The 6722-nt window shown below is 44.5% G+C and overlaps 1 non-coding gene and 1 pseudogene across 1 annotated transcript; both read right to left on the minus strand.

Annotated features, from left to right (window-relative positions):
• Window positions 1-2768: 2768 nt before the first annotated feature.
• Window positions 2769-2925, minus strand: LOC119313137. The gene has a single exon (XR_005151525.1). It is a non-coding gene; the product is annotated as a U1 spliceosomal RNA (small nuclear RNA).
• Window positions 2926-6338: 3413 nt separating this feature from the next.
• On the minus strand, window positions 6339-6465 carry LOC119313140 (annotated as a pseudogene).
• Between the last annotated feature and the right edge of the window lie 257 nt (window positions 6466-6722).

Here is a 6722-nt window from a genome sequence, read left to right on the forward strand (position 1 = left end):
CTTTTTTTCCTTTTACCGGAGAAGGAAAGGGGAAAGGAGAGGGAGAAGGAGAAGGAAAGGGGGGCGCCACCCCCTTCCCTACTCCAATTCGGCCTCCTACCTTGTGGGGGGCGCACCAGCCCCTTGTGGGCTGGTTAGCCTCCCTCCCATGGCCCATATGGCCCATATCTTCCACCGAGGGGTTCCGGTAACCCTTCTGGTACTCCGGCTTGTACCCGATACACTCTGGAACCCTTCCGGTGTCCGAATACCACCTTCCAGTATATCAATCTTTACCTCTCGACCATTTTGAGACTCCTCGTCATGTCCGTGATCTCATCCGGGACTCCGAACAAACTTTGTTCATCAAAAACACATAACTCATAATACAAATCGTCATCGAACGTTAAGTGTGCGGACCCTACGGGTTCGAGAACTATGTAGACATGACTGAGACACATCTTCGATCAATAACCAATAGCGGAACCTGGATGCTCATATTGGCTCCTACATATTCTACGAAGATCTTTATCGGTCAAACCGCACAACAACATACGTTGTTCCCTTTGTCATCGGTATGTTACTTGCCCGAGATTCGATTGTCGGTATCATCATACCTAGTTCAATCTCGTTACCGGCAAGTCTCTTTACTCGTTCCGTAATGCTTCATCCTGCAACTAACTCATTAGTCACATTGCTTGCAAGGCTTATAGTGATGAACATTACCGAGAGGGCCCAGAGATACCTCTCCGATACACGGAGTGACAAATCCTATTCTTGATCTATGTCAACCCAACAAACACCTCCGGAAACACCTGTAGAGCATCTTTATAATCACCCAGTTACGTTGTGACATTTGATACTAATTAATGATTACATATAAAAGTCAATATTGGCGAGACATCTTATTATATATCTGGGCGGTATAGGGAAGGCGCCATATGCTTGTGCCATTGGTGTAGGAATCAATCTTGGTGACATGACAAATGAAGTTGCATTGTTGTGTGGCATCACAAGCACACGGGGTGTTTATTTTGGGTCATGACACCTAGTAAAGGCCTTTAGTTCCTAACCTTGGTCAATAAGCTCTACTGACTATTTTATGGAATTTAATGTTGTCAGGATGTCCCACCGAGAAAGGAGTGGTATACTGGTTAGCTCAAGTATCTATATTTTGTGTCTCGTTATATTTTGATCGATTGTTGTACAGCATTTAGGTATGACCTTTCCAGAATATAATTGTCATCTGGCCACTGCTCTCATTTTGGAAAACAGGAAAAAGAAACAGGATAGTTGCGGTATCATGAATAAAACACTCTGAACCAGTCATGCCCAGCCATGTCTAGGAAGGGGTTTTCTTCACTAAATCTGTATACTGTGAACTCGGAACTAATGTGGACTCTTCCATCTTTTGTTTTGCATGTCTGTCTTATATCTAGCCTACTTAGGTAAGCACAGAGTTAGTTTACTGCATTGGAGAGTATTTCGTGCAAACAATGCTACTTGGTTGCCTGTCTCACAAATGCCAAGTCGGCTAAGTAAAATGCTCGGTCATGATTCTTTTGCAAAAGAATGCAATGATCTGACACCAATGGACATGTTCATCTGGATCATGATTCACCTGGATGCATAATGTAGCGCAGATAGTTCATCTTGGACATGTTGCAGTCTTGCTGTACCACACTTGTATCAGATCCTTCCTGTGTTGCGTACCTTCAGTTCCATGTATGGCCCCTTCTTTTGTCATTAAAAGAACACACTGGCTGAACATGAGATGAGAGGCTGGAGCCAGCTTGGAGTTCAGCATGCATGAAAATGTTATTTATTTTAAGTTTGTTCTCTGCCAGCTTGTTCTGGAAAATCGCTCCTCCCGCAGAGAACGGAACAGAACACAACAGCGGCTCTGTTGCAGTACTTGTCTACTGTCGTTACATGTTCACGGTGGTAGGAGCTCTGAAACTTTTGCGAGTAGTTCCATCCTTGAGTGTTTAGAGCTTAGTGAGAGGCAGTGTTCCTTTAGCAGTTATGTACGTTGTTGAACTACATACTGAATCTTCTTATTTTGCTGGAACTGACAAGTTTGAGGTGTAGCTTTGCCTGAAGAGGCATGGCGGGGCCCTTATGGGTTTATCAATGTGTGAGGAAGGGATTCCTCTGCAGGCGCATGGTTTGGTTTTTTACGTTGCATGTAATGGAAAAACACACCTGGTTTGGTTTGGTGTATGGTTTCTGGCCCTGAACATCAAGAAGACATACATGTATTGCACTGAACCTTATGCTTGTGTTGATTAGCATGTGCGTACCTGCTCTTGAGTTGAGGAATATGCTTGCTATGAGCTTTGCGGGGTGTTGTTTGTTCATTTAGCACAGAGAATTGCTAGGTTGGTGGCGCATCTGACTGTAAAGTTGTTGATGTTCCATTTAGTTTCAGGCTAAAGGGATTAAGCTAGAGCTAGGTTTCCTGTCAAGAACTTTTCGCGTTGAAATGCTAGCAGTGCCTTCGATCGGTTCTATCTACGTACATGTCTCTGCATGCTATGCTTAGAAGTTCAGTTCTAGCAGATTTTACTTGCAACAAGAAGGTAGAGAGCACCAGAATGTACAACCTGGCAGCACCAGACGCATATGTTTGGATCAGAACCCTCCAGCAATTGCTGAATTTTGTTCTCTGTTCCAGAACAACACACTGCCTGAAGAAACTGCTATCTGTCGACTAGGAGGACTGCATTGTAATAACAGACTTCAGAAACAGGCCAGGCCAAGGAGCAAAATTTAATTTGAAAGAATTGGCAGGGGCCGTGCGAACGCGTACCCCCTCTATCACAAATTATGACGTTCACTCTCCCACTTGGGGAGATGATGGACCAACGCGCCCACCAAGTGCAATGTGGACCATTGACCCAGGCCACATGCCTTCTTGATCGCCCGTAGACCCCAGTTAAGTAAGGAGAACGTGGCTCTCCCGCTCGATTCCCCTCGGCTGGGCGATGTGGTACTAAAAACCGAAGCACACCAGCAGCCGGGGCGAAGGGAGTTACGCGTTCTGGGAGGCTGGCCTCAGCAGGCCTGAAGGAAGGACGAGAGAGATAGGCGTATGGGCCGTAGCAGCTTTGTGCCAGTGTTGCTCTTTCTCCTCTAAAAAAGAACAGAACAATGGCCAATTCTTTTCTTCAGAAAAGAAACGGGATCCGCATCCACGCCGGGAGCAAGCTGCGGATCCCCGTCGCCGACGCCCGGAGCAAACTGTAATGGATCCATGTCCCAGGCTCCCAGCGGGCTGGTCGACTGTAGCCTGTGCCGAGAGAGACGACCCCTCGCCAGATATCCAAATAAGTTTCAGCTTTGTAGCCCGATCCATTACAGTTTCAGCATGTAAAGTGCAACCAGCTTCCCTCTAGTATATCCTGATGCTGAACACGGGGTGTCACTACCATACCAGGAGCTCTTCTGATGCCACTTCTTGCCGTACATCAAAATATAACAACAAATACTCAAACAAGGTATGCGGATGGGGCTTCAGAAGGGGGAGAAAAACTATTGGGCGATGGCAAGGCATAGATAATACAAGCATCCCCACTAATCTCCCTCACTTTCTACTTCTTGGTTTGCTTGCACTCCAACCCCTTGATGCCACTATTAAGCATTCTTATGAAGCTTTGCCGTCTCCGCCATGATGCGGCTTGGATGCTTCAACCTGGATGCTCAAGGTAGTTACAACGCTAGGGCCCTCTAGCAGCATTTTATCATCGTGACTTGGTCAGCATTTTTTGAATAACTGAGAGATTACTATTCCACTAAAAGCATCAGGTACAATATGACAAATTCACGCTATTTTAGAAAATAAAGTACCCCTACCTTGCTTACAACAAGCCGCTTTGTGACTCACGGTGAGCTACGATGTTGAGGTTCCTAGGAAAGGAAGCCCTTGCTCGAGATGACAGAGAGTTTAGCAACTGTTGAGTCCGCTGTGGCTCACCATTGTGCAAACATTTAAGGTGCAACTAGCGTTTTTGCTAGGTTGTTGTGGAGTCTTAACAGCCGCTGAAGACCATTATGTGCTAGGTTTGTCCATGTTCTCATCGTATTCGATGCTACATGTGAAGTTGCAATGTAGACAATAAACGATGGACAGTGCATGCTCCAATCTCTTGACCGTTAGTGCACTTAGCTATGACTATGGCTCACTTATGTCCAGCAAGTCTTGCAGACAGGCAAGCCAGCTAGGAAGCTCTTGATTCCAGATGCCTCCTCTTCCTATTCGACTGACATGTAGCTTGCCTGTGAGACTTGCGTTTTCATTTTCAACTTTCTTTATTTTTTCAGCTACACTTCTCACATAGTTAGATGGATTTGGTCGTGTTGTCTTGCTCCGTAGCATGAAGATAACATACTACTATTTATTATGGAGGCCACTGGCTAGACGACCACTCCCGCTTTGAGATCATGATGAAGAGAGGTACTACATCGTAACGCACGATTTATGTTAGTCACCAACCATTCATGGGTTGCCGGTAAGTTAGGTACGACCTTACACAGGTCCATCTTGTTAATGGTTGTGGATGACTGCACATGTATCATGTATGACTTTGAAATTGTAAGTAGCATGTGAAATACTAATTGATGCAAAGTAATTGTCGGAACAAACTCTTGTGGAAGGAAGAAAATACCTATTGTTAAGGAATAAGGAGTGTATGGTGCCGTTTTATATCATGGTTCACCATATAGAAAGGCTACTAGACTTCTCTAAACCACAAAGAGCCCACGTTTATGCACGACTTTCTACTATATTTTTATGGTCTGCTAACTGTTTCGTGGTCGTTTAGCGAATTCCTTGTGAAAAGCTTGTTGCAATCATAAACTGTGGGTGCTAGAGCAAGAGAGGCATTATAGGATGACATAATTGTTACTGTATTTATCATTATATAATTTGTGTCCGCTTTGTATATCTTGTTCACAAAAGAATAAAACATCAATTCACTTTGTACTAATGCAGAACGCTTTGGTGCAGTAGCCCACAACACTTGGTCGAAGCTGCTCCCCGAGCGACAAGTTTTAAGCTCTAGGCTGCTTTGATTTAATTTCTGTCTGCTCTGCACACTTCAGCATGTGCTTCTGTCTTAATGAATAGTACTAGAACAGAAGCGCGCAAAAGGAACACCAAGACTGTCGATGCACTCTGTTGGGGCAGTTGCAATGGGTAACCAGCTCTGCTTGTACATCGATTTACTCTTGTCAGGGAACTGAAACATATCCCATGTTCACCTCGCAACACAATGTGGTGTAGATAGTTCAACTTGGACATTTTGCAGTCTTGCAGCTCTTGCTGTACCACACCTGTGTTGTGTACCTTCAGTTCCATGAATGACCTCTTCTTTCTCATGTTCAAAGAACACACTGCCTGAACATAAGATGAGAGGCTGGAGCCAGCGCGGAGTTCAGCATGCATGAAAATTGTTGTTCATCTTTATTCAAGCTAGCTCTACCAGTCTGCTCCCAAAAATTTCTGTTCCAGTAGAGAATAGAGCAGAACGGTGGCCTTTTTACAGCTCTGAAGTTCTTGTAGTTAGTTCCGTCCTCCAGTGTTCAGAGCTTAGTTAGAGAAGGTGTTCAACTACTTGCTGATTCTTCTTATTTTGCTGGAAGAGCCTCCAACTGACAAAGTCATGGTGGGGCCTTATCAATGTGTGAGCAAGGGATTCTCCTACGGGACGGGCGCATGGTTTGGTTTTAGTTTGCACGCGTGTTGTTTTTTCAGTTCACCACAACTTAGGTCCTGTTTGGTTCATAAGTCCTAAGACTTTTTTTAGTCCCAACTTATAAGTCCCTACCTGTTTGGTTCCTGGGACTTATAAGTTCCTACAAGACCATATTACAACTATAAGTCCCTATAAGTCCCTTCTTGAGAGTCTTATTTCATAAGTCCCAAATGCCCACTTTAAGTCCCTATAAGTCCCTCATGTTTGGTTTAGATGCGACTTATAAGAACTTTTTTAAGTCCCTAAGCCAATAAGTCTCTGGAAACAAACACCCTCTTAGTTTCAGGCTAAAGCTTAGATTCGGGGTGCTTGTCTCTACTTCAACTGACAAGTAATACTAAGCTCAAAGTTCTATCTACGGAGTACATGTTTGCGCAGGTGCAGAAGTGAATTTCTTGCCGAATTTAACTTAGTTGTAACAGGAAGGCCAGATCATGCCATGTTGCTCAGAGAAACTTTGATCAGAAATTCAAAAGCAACAGATGAAGTAGACAAAGGACTGCATATGTACTTGAACAGATGAAACGTACCAAACAAGGATTGCCAAAACAGACTCGATATGCAAGCCAGGCCAGGTACCAAAATTTAATTTAAAAGGATTGGCAGGGGCTGCGCGAACACGTACCCCCTCTACCACAAATTATGACGTTCACTCTCCCACTTGGGGAGATGATGGGCCAACGCACCCACCACACTACTAGAAAAAGGCATGCTAGTGGCGCACCAGTTTTGCCTTCTAATGGCGCACTGCTGGTGCGCCACTAGCCTCACGCCATTAGAATTTTTTTTTAATGGCGCACCACATGTGCGCCATTAGAATCTGGTATTCTAATGGTGCACCACGTAGTGCGCCATTAGTATTGCCCACAGTGCGCCACTATTATCTGCTATACTTATAGCGTGCCACATGGTAGTGCGCCATTAGTAACAATTTTTTTTTCTTAATCTCAGGTCACTATTTCACATATGAGATATTCAACACATATA

Source organism: Triticum dicoccoides, chromosome 5B, assembly GCF_002162155.2.
Source record: "Triticum dicoccoides isolate Atlit2015 ecotype Zavitan chromosome 5B, WEW_v2.0, whole genome shotgun sequence".
NCBI lineage: Eukaryota > Viridiplantae > Streptophyta > Magnoliopsida > Poales > Poaceae > Triticum > Triticum dicoccoides.